General features: G+C 51.3%; 2 protein-coding genes across 2 annotated transcripts in view; one reads left to right on the top strand and one right to left on the bottom strand.

The window, feature by feature from the left end:
• LOC146009863 (uncharacterized) overlaps positions 1 to 17,564 on the top strand; it is a 245,378-nt gene that overhangs the window by 73,685 nt on the left and 154,129 nt on the right. The window lies entirely within an intron of this gene.
• Positions 1 to 17,564, bottom strand: part of LOC146007360 (uncharacterized) — a 58,247-nt gene that overhangs the window by 25,287 nt on the left and 15,396 nt on the right. The window lies entirely within an intron of this gene.

The raw sequence follows: 17,564 nt of genomic DNA, 5'->3' as shown, positions 1-17,564 counted from the left end.
CTGTGCGCATGCGCACAGCGTCTATTCTACAAGATTGGGGGGGTCTCCCAACTGCCACCCCCCGCAGCGGGACAATGCCTGCCGCGGGTGGGACGTCGGGACAGGACCCGAAAATCGGGACTGTCCCGACGGAATCGTGACAGTTGGGAGGTATGCATCTGGGGTAGAGCAGGGACAGGCCACCATTACCCAGCACCATGTGGCTGTGGAGTAGGGATTGGAGTAGGGCACGGACAGGCCACCATTACCCAGCACCATGTGTCTATGGAGTAGGGATTGGGGTAGAGCAGGGACAGGCCACCATTACCCAGCACCGTGTGGATATGGAGCAGGGATTGGGGTAGAGCAGGGACAGGCCACCATTACCCAGCACCGTGTGGCTATGGAGCAGGGATTGGGGTAGAGCAGGGACAGGCCACCATTGTCCAGCACCGTGTGGCTATGGAGCAGGGATTGGGGTAGAGCAGGGACAGGCCACCATTGTCCAGCACCGTGTGTCTATGGAGCAGGGGTTGGGGTAGAGCAGGGACAGGCCACCATTATCCAGCACCATGTGGCTATGGAGCAGGGATTGGGGTAGAGCAGGGACAGGCCACCATTATCCAGCACCATGTGGCTATGGAGCAGGGATTGGGGTAGAGCAGGGACAGGCCACCATTACCCAGCACCGTGTGGCTATGGAGCAGGGATTGGGGTAGAGCAGGGACAGGCCACCATTACCCAGCACCGTGTGGCTATGGAGCAGGGATTGGGGTAGAGCAGGGACAGGCCACCATTACCCAGCACCGTGGGGCTATGGAGCAGGGATTGGGGTAGAGCAGGGACAGGCCACCATTACCCAGCACCGTGGGGCTATGGAGCAGGGATTGGGGTAGAGCAGGGACAGGCCACCATTGTCCAGCACCGTGTGGCTATGGAGCAGGGATTGGGGTAGAGCAGGGACAGGCCACCATAGTCCAGCACCGTGTGGCTATGGAGCAGGGGTTGGGGTAGAGCAGGGACAGGCCACCATTGTCCAGCACCGTGTGTCTATGGAGCAGGGGTTGGGGTAGAGCAGGGACAGGCCACCATTGTCCAGCACCGTGTGGCTATGGAGCAGGGATTGGGGTAGAGCAGGGACAGGCCACCATTGTCCAGCACCGTGTGGCTATGGAGCAGGGGTTGGGGTAGAGCAGGGACAGGCCACCATTGTCCAGCACCGTGTGTCTATGGAGCAGGGGTTGGGGTAGAGCAGGGACAGGCCACCATTATCCAGCACCGTGTGGCTATGGAGCAGGGATTGGGGTAGAGCAGGGACAGGCCACCATTACCCAGCACCGTGTGGCTATGGAGCAGGGATTGGGGTAGAGCAGGGACAGGCCACCATTACCCAGCACCGTGTGGCTATGGAGCAGGGATTGGGGTAGAGCAGGGACAGGCCACCATTACCCAGCACCGTGTGGCTATGGAGCAGGGATTGGGGTAGAGCAGGGACAGGCCACCATTTTCCAGCACCGTGTGGCTATGGAGCAGGGGTTGGGGTAGAGCAGGGACAGGCCACCATTGTCCAGCACCGTGTGTCTATGGAGCAGGGGTTGGGGTAGAGCAGGGACAGGCCACCATTATCCAGCACCGTGTGTCTATGGAGCAGGGGTTGGGGTAGAGCAGGGACAGGCCACCATTATCCAGCACCGTGTGGCTATGGAGCAGGGGTTGGGGTAGAGCAGGGACAGGCCACCATTATCCAGCACCGTGTGGCTATGGAGCAGGGGTTGCGGTAGAGCAGGGACAGGCCACCATTACCCAGCACCATGTGGCTATGGAGCAGGGATTGGGGTAGAGCTGGGACAGGCCACCATTATCCAGCACCATGTGGCTATGGAGCAGGGATTGGGGTAGAGCTGGGACAGGCCACCATTATCCAGCACCATGTGGCTATGGAGTAGGGGTTGGGGTAGAGCAGGGACAGGCCACCATTATCCAGCACCATGTGGCTATGGAGTAGGGATTGGGGTACAGCAGGGACAGGCCACCATTACCCAGCACCATGTGGCTATGGAGGAGGGGTTGGGGTAGAGCAGGGACAGGCCACCATTACCCAGCACCATGTGTCTATGGAGCAGGGATTAGGGTAGAGCAGGGACAGGTCACCATTATCCGGCACCATGTGGCTATGGAGTAGGGATTGGAGTAGGGCACGGACAGGCCACCATTACCCAGCACCATGTGTCTATGGAGTAGGGATTGGAGTAAAGCAGGGACAGGCCACCATTACCCAGCACCATGTGGCTATGGAGGAGGGATTGGGGTAGAGCAGGGACAGGCCACCATAGTCCAGCACCATGTGGCTATGGAGTAGGGATTGGGGTAGAGCAGGGACAGGCCACCATTGTCCAGCACCATGTGGCTATGGAGCAGGGATTGGGGTAGAGCAGGGACAGGCCACCATTATCCAGCACCATGTGGCTATGGAGCAGGGATTGGGGTAGAGCAGGGACAGGCCACCATTATCCAGCACCATGTGGCTATGGAGCAGGGATTGGGGTAGAGCAGGGACAGGCCACCATTATCCAGCACCATGTGGCTATGGAGCAGGGATTGGGGTAGAGCAGGGACAGGCCACCATTACCCAGCACCATGTGTCTATGGAGCCAGCACCATGTGGCTATGGAGGAGAGATTTGGTGCTGTTACCTCGATCACATGATCTAGAACTGACCTCTCCAGTCTGCCGAGCGGAGCCGACCCAATGTCCTCATATCTGATAGCAGCTAGATCCCTTTTTGCCTAGATACCTCACCTGGTTCCCCTATACAGGGCTGCCATCAGAAATTGCGGGGTCCAGGTCTGACAAAATACGCAGACCCCCCACCTATTGTTACATACCTCCCAACTTTTTTCAGGACGTCTCATTTTTGGGGGAATGGTGCTGCGTCCTATCTGTGGCCGGCAGTGTACCACCGTAGGGGGGGGGGGGGCCTCTCACAGCGCTGGCTATGACCCCCAACAGTGTCGGAAACAGGGTGCTGCGCCCCCTATTTTTCCTTTCTTCACTGGCGCAGTGTGACGCTATTATGTCACGTTGTGCCATACAATGAACATCATTGTACAGGCTGGCAGTGGCTACTCTTCATTGGGGCCATTCTGTGCAGGGCCGGTGCTAGGGTGGTCAGCGCTCACCTGTATACTATAGATTTGCGTCCTCCCATCATGCCGAAGGCGCACTCTGAAAATGGATCTCCATATAAGGGCTATGCTGTAATAACAGGTAACAGTGGAGGACAGTCGCAGTGGGATATAATACAGTACGACGATGTTTCAGGATGTTTTTTTTTTTTTTTTTAAGGCAGCAATTACTTACAAGGCATGGTATTGCTTTGTAAGGGATTGCCGATTTGAAAAAAACATCAACTTTTATATGGTTCCAAGTGGGGAGGTACTCTGATCTGAAAAAAACACAATTCTGACCCAAGCTCTCTCTCAAACTACCGTCCTATTGCTCAGCTCCCATGCCTCTCCAAGCCACAGGAGAGACTTGCCTAGACTCGCCTCACACACTTTCTACACTCGCACAACTTATTGGACCCACCTCAGTCAGGCATTCGTGCCCAACACTCCACAGAGACAGCACTGACTAAAGTTGTGGTCACTGCTAAGTCTAAAGGCCAATACTCACTACTTATTCTTCTAGATCTCTCTGCTGCGTTTGACACTGTTGACCACACACTTCTCCTACAAACACTACAATCCCTAGGTCTTAAACACACAACCCTCTCTTGGTTCTCATCCTACCTATCTAACCACTCCTTTAGTGTTCATGATGCGGATGACACTCCGCTCTACCTATCGTCCCCGAAACTGTCCCCATCTGTATTGAGCCGTGTCTCTGAATGCCTATCTGCTGTTTCATCCTGGATGTCATCTCGCCACCTCATACTTAATATTTCAAAAACAGAATTAATTATTTCTCCTTCATCCACTAGGTGTCACTGGAGTTACACTGGGGAATAGAAGGCGACCACAGGGAGCATGGGCACTTTAAAATAATTAATCAGTGTGACCAACTCCTCCCCTTCTACTTCCCCTCCCAGGCAGTCTTAGATCGTGCCCAAAAGGGAGCAGGTCACATTTGGCTCATCTCCTGGGTTTTTTGTAATTAGGACATAAAGCAGCAAGTTTTGCCTTTGAGGACAGGCAGATAGTTGCTGCTACTATCTGCCTGCGACGTGGGAGCCTGCCGGAGGGAGCCGGCTGCTGCTTAAGGGTTTGCGCCCGGCTCCCTGGCTGACAGAGACCACCGTCTCTGGAGCTGTAACGGGCGCCGCTCACACGCAGCGTGCACCCGATCCTCCCCCAGCCCCACCGCCGACGGCATGGCCGCAGCACTGTGAGTATTACCCTGCCTTCCTATTAGAGGAAGGTCAGGGACACAAACAGCGGTGCAGCAGAGGGTTTTTTAAACCTGGCGCCATTATGGGTGACGGAGCTGCCGGGCGGGGGGCGGAGTTACCGCGCGGTACTTCCCAGCAGGCCTTGGCATACCCCAGCGTTCCTTGAAGTCGCGGCGGCCATCTTGGACATTTGGCGCCGTTTGAACACGCTGCTGGAGGCTCAACAGTTGCGCTGCAGATCTATCCTGACTGCAGTTGGGCGATCCTTGTCCCCTGGTGACCGTCCTGCTGAACGCTCTATCCGGTCTGTGAGTTACAGTGGGGATTAGAGCTAGGTGGAGACAGTTTGGGCTGTGTCTCAAACTTAGAGCTATAGTGCTCCTAGGTATATGCCATAGCGCTGTACAAAGCTCTGTGACAGCTCTTTTACTTTCACTGTCTCTCCCTTCCAGCATATATATTGCTGCCTATCCTATACCTACTATCTGTGATCAGTCTGGTAGTGTGTGGTGATTGCTGGGTGTTCTGTTGAACCATGGCAGGGGGTAGCTCCAAGAGGGTTACTTGCAAGAAGTGTACTGTAAAATTTACACCTTCTAAGGACGGTGACTCTGTATGTGATAAATGCACTGCTTTACCCCCAGCTCCAGAGTCCCCCGTGCATACCCCTGTTTGGGCATCACAGTTAGCTGATGTAATGTCTCATTTAGCTTGCGAGCTCTCTGCAGCTCAAAAGGACAGAGAAACTTCCAGAACTCAACAGGCCTCCTTGACTTCTGCTGTGCAGAGCTTAACAAAGGCCTTGACACCAGCAGAGGGCGCCATTGCTTCATCTTCTAGGCAAAATCCCTCTCCCTTACTCAGGAAAAGGGTATTACAGCCCTCTGGGGATTCTGGGGAGTATGATGATATGCCTGATCTGGAGGAGGGCGAGTTTGCCCTTCCAGATAATTATGATGATGATGAGGATGATGTGGAACCTGAGGCTCAGGCGTTAGTTACGCAAGAGCCGGCCCCAGCCACTCCAGGTCTGGAGGACCTTATACATATGGTAAAGGTTGCCTGCAAGGTGTCAGATGACACAGACATTCCTGCTCGTCCTTCTTTCTTTGGAAAGAGACAAAGGCAGTCAGCCACCTTCCCCCCCAGCGGAGGAGTTGGATGAACATATTTTGCAGGCTTGGAATCATCCTGACAAAAAATTCCAGGTACCTCAGAGGTTTCTGGCTGCTTATCCTCTTCCACCAGAGGGTAGAAAGAGGGTCGAGATTCCTCCAGTAGTGGACTCTTCAGTCTCACGACTGTCTAAAAAGACGGTTCTCCCGGTGCCGGGTGCAACCACTCTTAAGGATACTTCTGACCGTAAGTTGGAGGTAACCCTTAAGAACATTTTTTCAGCCGCTGGTATTATTCAGCGTCCGGCCCAGGTCGGGTGCTGGGTAAATAAAGCCATGGGGGTATGGGCATCTCAGATCCTAACGGAGGTCCGTGAGGGCTCTGACCCTGCTTCCATTGTTCAGCTGGCTGAACAGATCCAGGAGGCATCCAATTATTTAATAGAGGCCTCTTCTGACGTCTGCATGGTTGCAGCCAAGGTTTCGGCCTTATCCATATCTGCTCGCAGAGCTCTCTGGTTACGCCAATGGCAGGCTGACGCAGAGTCCAAGCGTGCTGTGGAGGCCCTGGCGTTCAATGGGGAGGTTCTTTTCGGGCCAGAGCTCGACAAGTGGATCTCCCAAGCAACGGGAGGTAAGTCCCACTTCCTTCCCTCAGCGGCTCCTCCAACTACACGCAGGACCCCTCAAAGGCCCTCCTTTCGGTCCTTTCGATTCAGAGGTCGTTCCAGAGGCGGAGCTCCATCTAGAGGCTCCAGAGGACGAGGCAGAGGCGCCTCAGCAGCTGTCCAGGAGCCCAAGTCCTCCAAGCCAACCGCATGACTGTCCACGGTCCCATCTGGGGGATCCCAGAGTCGGGGCCCGACTGCTGTCCTTCTGTCACATCTGGCTGCAGTCTTGTCAGGACTCGTGGGTAAGGGATCTGGTAACCCAGGGTTACAAAATCCATTTCAGGTTAGTCCCTCCAAACAGGTTTTTCAAGACCGGTCTCCCAGTCTCAGGAGACAAGGCGCAACTTCTGTTGTCAGCAATCAACAAGCTGCGGACAACGGGAGTTGTGATTCCAGTACCCGAGGATCAGCGTACTCAGGGATACTACTCCAGTCTGTTCCTTGTGCCGAAGCCGGATGGCTCGGTAAGGCCTATACTAAATCTAAAAGATTTGAATCCGTTTCTACAAGCGGTCAAATTCAAGATGGAGTCCCTGCAGTCGGTGATTCAGGGACTGGAACAGGGAGAGTTCCTGGTATCCTTGGATATCAGGGATGCATACCTGCACATCCCCATCTGGCCCCCTCACCAGGCCTTCCTCCGGTTCGCTATACAGGAACAACACTGGCAGTTCCAGGCCCTGCCGTTCGGTCTCTCATCGGCCCCCAGGGTCTTCACCAAGGTGATGGCAGTGATGATGGAGGTCCTCAGGGCTCAGGGGATTACCATCATCCCTTACTTGGACGATCTTCTTCTGAAGAATCGTTCGAGGGAGGCCCTGTTGTCCAACATACGGCTCACCCAGGAGACTCTCATCAGTCATGGGTGGATTCTGAACTTTGCAAAGTCTCAGCTACAGCCGTCTCAACGTCTTCTCTTTTTGGGGATGATTCTGGACACCCAGTAGATGAAGGTTTTTCTACCATCCGACAAAGTTCAGTCCCTGCAGGTCCTGGTCAGGTCGGTCTTGCGACGGCCACAGGTAACGGTGCACCTTTGCACCAGACTCTTGGGGAAGATGGTGTCTTCCTTCGAGGCGGTACAATACGGCCGCTTCCACTCGCGCCAATTCCAGTTGTCTCTCCTTCACCAGTGGTCAGGGTCTCACCTGCATCTTCAGCAGCGGGTGACCCTGTCTCCTCGAGCCCGTCTGTCTCTGCTGTGGTGGCTCAACTCGGAAAACCTGCAAAGGGGCAGGAGGTTCGGCATATGGGAGTGGACTCTCCTCACCACAGACGCCAGCCTTCGAGGCTGGGGGGCGGTAACGCTGGAACACCAGTTCCAGGGTTTGTGGACGAGGCAGGAGAGCTTACTCTCCATCAATGTGCTGGAACTCAGAGCAGTCTACTATGCTCTTCTGCAGGCGGGACACCTGCTGCGGAGCAGAGCAATCAGAGTTCAGTCCGACAACGCCACAGCCGTCGCCTACATAAACAAGCAGGGCGGCACTCGGAGCAAGGCGGCGATGAAGGAAGTAAGCAGGATCATCCTCTGGGCTCAGAACCATGCTCAGGCCTTGTCAGCGGTGTTCATCCCCGGTGTAGACAATTGGGAGGCCGACTTTCTAAGTCGGCAGCATGCCCACCAGGGGGAGTGGTGCCTCAACCCTCAGGTATTTCAGTCCCTAATACATCGTTGGGGTTGTCCTCAGGTGGATCTGATGGCGTCCCGCCACAACTTCCAGCTCCCAACATACTTTGCGCGGACTCGAGATCCTCAGGCCGCAGGGGTAGACGCTCTGGTCGCTCCTTGGCCGTTCCAGTTCGTTTACCTCTTCCCTCCCTTTCCGCTGATCCCTCGGGTGTTACAGCGCATTCGCAGGGAGGGGGTAACAGCGCTTCTGATAGCGCCGGATTGGCCCCGGCGCTCGTGGTACACCAACCTGACGGATCTTCTAATCGACGAGCCGTGGCCTCTACCTCATCAGGAGGACCTCCTCAGTCAGGGTCCCTTCATCTACCCAGATTTAGGACGTCTACATTTGACAGCGTGGCTGCTGAGAGGTCCATCTTGAGACATGCAGGTATCCCTAGGGCGGTGATACCCACAATGATGAGGGCCAGGAAGGAAGTCACCTCCAGACACTATCATCGGATTTGGAGATCCTATGTGGCGTGGTGCGAAAGACGCAGAGTGTCCTCTGCTCTGTTCAAGAAGGCTCGACTTCTCCTGTTTTTACAGGAGGGGTTAAACTCTGGACTTAGGCTGAATACACTAAAGGTGCAGGTTTCAGCACTCTCAGTTTTTTTCCAGAAACGTATAGCTCTCATTCCGGAAGTCCACACTTTTTTCCAGGGGGTGCTGAGGCTTCAGCCCCCTATTCGTCCGCCTACGGCTCCCTGGGACCTAGAGTTGGTCCTCAGATATTTGAGGTCATCAATATTTGAGCCTTTAGAAGAGGTGGATCTTCGATATCTCACTTGGAAGGTGGTTCTTCTTTTGGCTCTGGCATCGGCCAGACGTGTTTCGGAATTGGGTGCGCTTTCTTGTCGCTCACCGTTCCTCCAGTTTCATCCGGACAGAGCGGAGCTCCGTACCAGTCTTTCTTTCCTTCCAAAGGTGGTCTCAGCGTTTCACGTGAACCAGCCCATAGTGGTTCCAGCATTCACAGAGGCTTCACCTGAGGATAGGTCTTTGGATGTGGTGAGGGCCCTGCGGATTTATGTCTCTCGCACGGCTTCTCTTCGCAAGACGGATGTCTTGTTTGTTACCTACGACCCAGTGCGTCGTGGATGGCCAGCTTCTAAACAGACGCTGGCCAGATGGATCCGTCTGACTATTCGTCAGGCATACCTTGCTGAGGCTCAGACGCCTCCTACTAACATAGGCGCGCACTCCACCAGATCGGTGGGTCCTTCATGGGCGGCTGCCCGTGGGGTCTCCCTGCAACAGCTCTGTCGGGCTGCGACATGGTCAGGTCGGCACACTTTTGTGCGATTTTATAGGTTTGATACCTTTGCGGCACCAGCTTCTCAGTTTGGCCGCTCTGTTTTAAGGGGATCTCAGCGCTCACCCACCCGGGTTGAAAGCTCTGGGACGTCCCCAGTGTAACTCCAGTGACACCTAGTGGATGAAGGAGAAACAGGGATTTTGTACTTACCGTAAATCCTTTTCTCCGAGTCCACAGGTGTCACTGGACGCCCGCCTCAGCGCTGTTCTCCACCTGTTACGTTCAGTGTTAGGTTCCTATTGGGTAACCTCTGGAGTTTTCCCTTGTCAGGGTTATTTAAACATGGTTATTACACACCTGTCTCATCTGGTTTGACTCTGTGTGTGTGTGTTTGTTTTTTCATATATATACATTCTTTTTCTACTATTTGTATTGAATGATGTTATGTTGTGATGAACCTCCTCTCGGATGTGTGTTATATCTTTCTGCTCCCTTTCGGGCACGATCTTTATGACTGCCTGGGAGGGGAAGTAGAAGGGGAGGAGTTGGTCACACTGATTAATTATTTTAAAGTGCCCATGCTCCCTGTGGTCGCCTTCTATTCCCCAGTGTAACTCCAGTGACACCTGTGGACTCGGAGAAAAGGATTTACGGTAAGTACAAAATCCCTGTATTTCCGCCAATAAATAGTAGTTACCAACCTGATATCTCTATTGGTGTTGAGAAGATGACAATCACTCCTACCTTTCAAGCTCGCTGCCTAGGTGTTATCCTTGACTCAGAACTTTCCTTTGTTCCCCACATTCAATCTGTCTCGAAATCATGCCACATGCACCTAAAAACCATATTTAAAATCCGCCCTTACCTTACACAAGACACTGCAAAAACTCTAATCCTCGCTCTCATCATCTCACGCATTGATTATAGCAATAGTCTCCTTATTGACCTTCCCCAATACAGACTCTCACCACTACAGTCCATTATTAATGCAGCTTCGAGGCTAATCTTCCTAGCCAGACGTTCATCATCTGCAAAGCTACTCTGTCAGTCACTTCATTGGTTACCTGTATTCTACCGTATTCAATACAAAATTCTTTTACTTACACACAAAGCCATAAACCAAACTACACCAACATACATATCTTCCCTTATCTCAAAATATCATCCAACACGACCTCTACGCTCCTCCCAAGATCTGCGTCTCTCATCCACACTCATTACTTGCTACCATTCCCCATTGTAGGACTGTCTTTGGGCTGCACCCACTCTGTGGAATTCCCTCCCAAGTACAATAAGACTCTCCTCCAGTCTCCAAACCTATAAGCGTTCCCTGAAAACTCATCTCTTCAGGCAGTTTATCATATTCCAGAACCAGTCACTTAACCTTCATCCTATCTAATCACATCCCCACTGTACAGTCCACACATATCCTCTGTCCTATCCAATCACATCCCTACTGTGCAGACCACACTTATCCTCTGTCCTATCCAATCACATCCCTACTGTACAGACCACACATATCCTCTGTCCTACCCAATCACATCCCCACTGTACAGACCACACATATCCTCTCCTATCTAATCACATCCCCACTGTACAGACCACACATATCCTATCCAATCCCATCCCCACTGTACAGACCACACATATCCTCTCCTATCCAATCACATCCCCACTGTACAGGCCACACATATCCTCTGTCCTATCCAATAACATCCCCACTGTACAGTCCACACATATCCTCTGTCCTATCTAATCACATCCCCACAGTACAGGCCACACATATCCTCTCCTATCCAATCACATCCCCACTGTACAGTCCACACATATCCTCTGTCCTATCCAATCACATCCCCACTGTACAGGCCACACATATCCTCTGTCCTATCCAATCACATCCCCACTGTACAGTCCACACATATCCTCTGTCCTATCCAATCGCATCCCCACTGTACAGACCACACATTTCCTCTCCTATCCAATCACATCCCCACTGTACAGTCCACACATATCCTCTGTCCTATCCAATCACATCCCCACTGTACAGTCCACACATATCCTCTGTCCTATCCAATCACATCCCCACTGTACAGTCCACACATATCCTCTGTCCTATCTAATCACATCCCCACTGTACAGACCACACATATCCTCTGTCCTATCCAATCACATCCCCACTGTACAGACAACACATATCCTCTGTCCTATCCAATCACATCCCCACTGTACAGACCACACATATCCTCTGTCCTATCCAATCACATCCCCACTGTACAGACCACACATATCCTCTGTCCTATCCAATCACATCCCCACTGTACAGACCACACATATCCTCTGTCCTATCCAATCACATCCCCACTGTACAGGTCACACATATCCTCTCCTATCCAATCACATCCCCACTGTACAGTCCACACATATCCTCTGTCCTATCCAATCACATCCCCACTGTACAGACCACACATATCCTCTCCTATCTAATCACATCCCCACTGTACAGACCACACATATCCTCTGTCCTATGCAATCACATCCCCACTGTACAGACCACACATATCCTCTGTCCTATCCAATCACATTCCCACTGTACAGACCACACATATCCTCTCCTATCCAATCACATCCCCACTGTACAGACCACACATATCCTCTCCTATCTAATCACATCCCCACAGTACAGGCCACACATATCCTCTGTCCTATCCAATCGCATCCCCACTGTACAGACCACACATATCCTCTGTCCTATCCAATCACATCCCCACTGTACAGACCACACATATCCTCTCCTATCCAATCACATCCCCACTGTACAGGCCACGCATATCCTCTGTCCTATCTAATCACATCCCCACAGTACAGGCCACACATATCCTCTCCTATCCAATCACATCCCCACTGTACAGACCACACATATCCTCTCCTATCCAATCACATCCCCACTGTACAGGCCACATATATCCTCTCCTATCCAATCACATCCCCACTGTACAGACCACACATATTATCTGTCCTATCCAATCACATCCCCACTGTACAGACAACACATATCCTCTGTCCTATCAAATCACATCCCCACTGTACTGACCACACATATCCTCTCCTATCCAATCACATCCCCACTGTACAGGCCACACATATCCTCTCCTATCCAATCACATCCCCACTGTACAGGCCACACATATCCTCTGTCCTATCCAATCACATCCCCACAGTACAGGCCACACATATCCTCTCCTATCCAATCACATACCCACTGTACAGGCCACACATATCTTCTCCTATCCAATCACATCCCCACTGTACAGGCCACGCATATCCTCTGTCCTATCTAATCACATCCCCACAGTACAGGCCACACATATCCTCTGTCCTATCCAATCGCATCCCCACTGTACAGACCACACATATCCTCTCCTATCCAATCACATCCCCACTGTACAGACCACACATATCCTATCCAAACACATCCCTACTGTACAGACCACACATATCCTCTGTCCTATCTAATCACATCCCCAATATACAGACCACACATATCCTCTCCTATCCAATCACATCCCCACTGTACAGTCCACACATATCCTCTGTCCTATCCAATCACATCCCTACTGTACAGACCACACATATCCTCTGTCCTATCCAATCACATCCCCACTGTACAGTCCACACATATCCTCTCCTATCCGATCACATCCCCACTGTACAGTCCACACCTATCCTCTGTCCTATCCGATCACATCCCCACTGTACAGACCACACATATCTTCTCCTATCCAATCACATCCCCACTGTACAGACCACACATATCCTCTCCTATCCAATCACATCCCCACTGTACAGGCCCACACATATCCTCTGTCCTATCAAATCACATCCCCACTGTACAGACCCCACATATCCTCTGTCCTATCCAATCACATCCCCACTGTACAGTCAACACATATCCTCTGTCCTATCCAATCACATCCCCACTGTACAGACCACACATATCCTCTCCTATCCAATCACATCCCCACTGTACAGGCCACACATATCCTCTCCTATCCAATCACATCCCCACTGTACAGGCCACACATATCCTCTGTCCTATCCAATCACATCCCCACTGTACAGACCACACATATCCTCTGTCCTATCCAATCACATCCCCACTGTACAGGCCACACATATCCTCTCCTATCCAATCACATCCCCACTGTACAGACCACACATATCCTCTGTCCTATCCAATCACATCCCCACTGTACAGACCACACATATCCTCTGTCCTATCCAATCACATCCCCACTGTACAGGCCACACATATCCTCTCCTATCCAATCACATCACCACTGTACAGGCCACACATATCCTCTCCTATCCAATCACATCCCCACTGTACAGACCACACATATCCTCTGTCCTATCCAATCACATCCCCACTGTACAGGCCACACATATCCTCTCCTATCCAATCACATCCCCACTGTACAGACCACACATATCCTCTACTATCCAATCACATCCCCACTGTACAGGCCACACATATCCTCTGTCCTATCTAATCACATACCCACTGTACAGGCCACACATATCTTCTCCTATCCAATCACATCCCACCTGTACAGACCACACATATCCTCTGTCCTATCCAATCACATCCCCACTGTACAGGCCACACATATCCTCTCCTATCCAATCACATCCCCACTGTACAGATCACACATATCCTCCCCTATCCAATCACATCCCCACTGTACAGGCCACACATATCCTCTGTCCTATCCAATCACACCCCCTCTGTACAGTCCACACATATCCTCTGTCCTATCCAATCACATCCCCACTGTACAGACTGTACAGACCACACATATCCTCTGTCCTATCCAATCACATCCCCACTGTACAGACCACACATATCCTCTGTCCTATCCAATCACATCCCCACTGTACAGACCACACATATCCTCTGTCCTATCCAATCACATCCCCACTGTACAGGTCACACATATCCTCTGTCCTATCCAATCACATCCCCACTGTACAGACCACACAGATCCTCTCCTATCCAATCACATCCCCACTGTACAGTCCACACACATCATCTGTCCTATCCAATCACATCCCCACTGTACAGGCCACACATATCCTCTGTCCTATCCAATCACATCCCCTCTGTACAGTCCACACATATCCTCTCCTATCCAATCACATCCTAACTGTACAGACCACACATATCCTCTGTCCTATCCAATCACATCCCCACTATACAGACCACACATATCCTCTCCTATCCAATCACATCCACACTGTACAGACCACACATATCCTCTGTCCTATCCAATCACATCCCCACTGTACAGACCACACATATCCTCTCCAATCCAATAACATCCCCACTGTACAGACCACACATATCCTCTCCTATCCAATCACATCCCCAATGTACAGACCACACATATCCTCTCCTATCCAATCACATCCCCACTGTACAGGCCACACATATCCTCTGTCCTATCCAATCACATCCCCACTGTACACACCACACATATCCTCTGTCCTATCCAATCACATCCCCACTGTACAGACCACACATATCCTCTGTCCTATCCAATCACATCCCCACTGTACAGGCCACACATATCCTCTGTCCTATCCAATCACATCCCCACTGTACAGACCACACATATCCTCTCCTATCCAATCACATCCCCACTGTACAGACCACACATATCCTCTCCTATCCAATCACATCCCCACTGTACAGGCCACACATATCCTCTGTCCTATCCAATCACATCCCCACTGTACAGGCCACACATATCCTCTGTCCTATCCAATCACATCCCCACTGTACAGACCACACATATCCTCTGTTCTATCCAATCACATCCCCACTGTACAGACCACACATATCCTCTGTCCTATCCAATCACATCCCCACTGTACAGACCACACATATCCTCTGTCCTATCCAATCACATCCCCACTGTACAGACCACACATATCCTCTCCTATCCAATCACATCCCCACTGTACAGACCACACATATCCTCTGTCCTATCCAATCACATCCCCACTGTACAGGCCACACATATCCTCTGTCCTATCCAATCACATCCCCACTGTACAGACCACACATATCCTCTGTCCTATCCAATCACATCCCCACTGTACAGACCACACATATCCTATGTCCTATCCAATCACACCCCCACTGTACAGTCCACACATATCCTCTGTCCTATCCAATCACATCCCCACTGTACAGGCCACACATATCCTCTCCTATCTAATCACATCCCCACTGTACAGGCCACACATATCCTCTGTCCTATCCAATCACATCCGCACTGTACAGGCCACACACATATCCTCTGTCCTATCCAATCACATCCCCACTGTACAGACCACACATATCCTCTGTACTATCCAATCACATCCCCACTGTACAGACCACACATATCCTCTCCTATCCAATCACATCCCCACTGTACAGGCCACACATATCCTCTCCTATCCAATCACATCCCCACTGTACAGACCACACATATCCTCTCCTATCTAATCACATCCCCACAGTACAGGCCACACATATCCTCTGTCCTATCCAATCACATCCCCACTGTACAGTCCACACATATCCTCTGTCCTATCCAATCGCATCCCCACTGTACAGACCACACATATCCTCTGTCCTATCCAATCACATCCCCACTGTCCAGTCCACACATATCCTCTGTCCTATCCAATCACATCCCCACTGCACAGGCCACACATATCCTCTGTCCTATCTAATCACATCCCCACTGTACAGTCCACACATATCCTCTGTCCTATCCAATCACATCCCCACTGTACAGGCCACACATATCCTCTGTCCTATCCAATCACATCCCCACTGTACAGACCATACATATCCTCTTCTATCCAATCACATCCCCACTGTACAGACCACACATATCCTCTGTCCTATCCAATCACATCCCCACTGTACAGACCACACATATCCTCTCCTATCCAATCACATCCCCACTGTACAGACCATACATATCCTCTTCTATCCAATCACATCCCCACTGTACAGACCACACATATCCTCTGTCCTATCCAATCACATCCCCACTGTACAGACCACACATATCCTCTCCTATCCAATCACATCCCCACTGTACAGACCACACATATCCTCTGTCCTATCCAATCACATCCCCACTGTACAGGCCTCACACATATCCTCTGTCCTATCCAATCACATCCCCACTGTACAGGCCACACATATCCTCTCCTATCCAATCACATCCACACTGTACAGACCACACATATCCTCTGTCCTATCCAATCACATCCCCACTGTACAGGCCTCACACATATCCTCTGTCCTATCCAATCACATCCCCACTGTACAGACCACACATATCCTCTCCTATCCAATCACATCCCCACTGTACAGACCACACATATCCTCTGTCCTATCCAATCACATCCCCACTGTACAGTCCACACATATCCTCTGTCCTATCCAATCACATCCCCACTGTACAGTCCACACATATCCTCTCCTATCCAATCACATCCCCACTGTACAGTCCACACATATCCTCTGTCCTATCCAATCACATCCCCACTGTACAGACCACACACATCCTCTCCTATCCAATCACATCCCCACTGTACAGACCACACATATCCTCTGTTCTATCCAATCACATCCCCACTGTACAGGCCACACATATCCTCTGTCCTATCCAATCACATCCCCACTGTACAGACCACACATATCCTCTGTCCTATCCAATCACATCCCCACTGTACAGTCCACACATATTCTCTGTCCTATCCAATCGCATCCCCACTGTACAGACCACACATATCCTCTCCTATCCAATCACATCCCCACTGTACAGTCCACACATATCCTCTGTCCTATCCAATCACATCCCCACTGTACAGGCCACACATATCCTCTGTCCTATCCAATCACATCCCCACTGTACAGACCATACATATCCTCTTCTATCCAATCACATCCCCACTGTACAGACCACTCATATCCTCTGTCCTATCCAATCACATCCCCGCTGTACGGACCACACATATCCGCTGTCCTATCTAATCACATCCCCGCTGTACAGGCCACACATATCCTCTCCTATCCAATCACATCCCCACTGTACAGGCCACACATATCCTCTGTCCTATCCAATCACATCCCCACTGTACAGACCACACATATCCTCTGTCCTATCCAATCACATCCCCACTGTACAGACCACACATATCCTCTGTCCTATCCAATCACATCCCCACTGTACAGACCACACATATCCTCTCCTATCCAATCACATCCCCACTGTACAGACCACACATATCCTCTGTCCTATCCAATCACATCCCCACTGTACAGGCCACACATATCCTCTGTCCTATCCAATCACATCCGCACTGTACAGACCACACATATCCTCTGTCCTATCCAATCACATCCCCACTG

This window comes from Crinia signifera, chromosome 6, assembly GCF_055691185.1.
Source record: "Crinia signifera chromosome 6, ASM5569118v1, whole genome shotgun sequence".
NCBI lineage: Eukaryota > Metazoa > Chordata > Amphibia > Anura > Myobatrachidae > Crinia > Crinia signifera.
The sequence above is the reverse complement of the archived record's forward strand: the minus strand, read 5'-3'. Positions and strand labels throughout refer to the sequence as shown.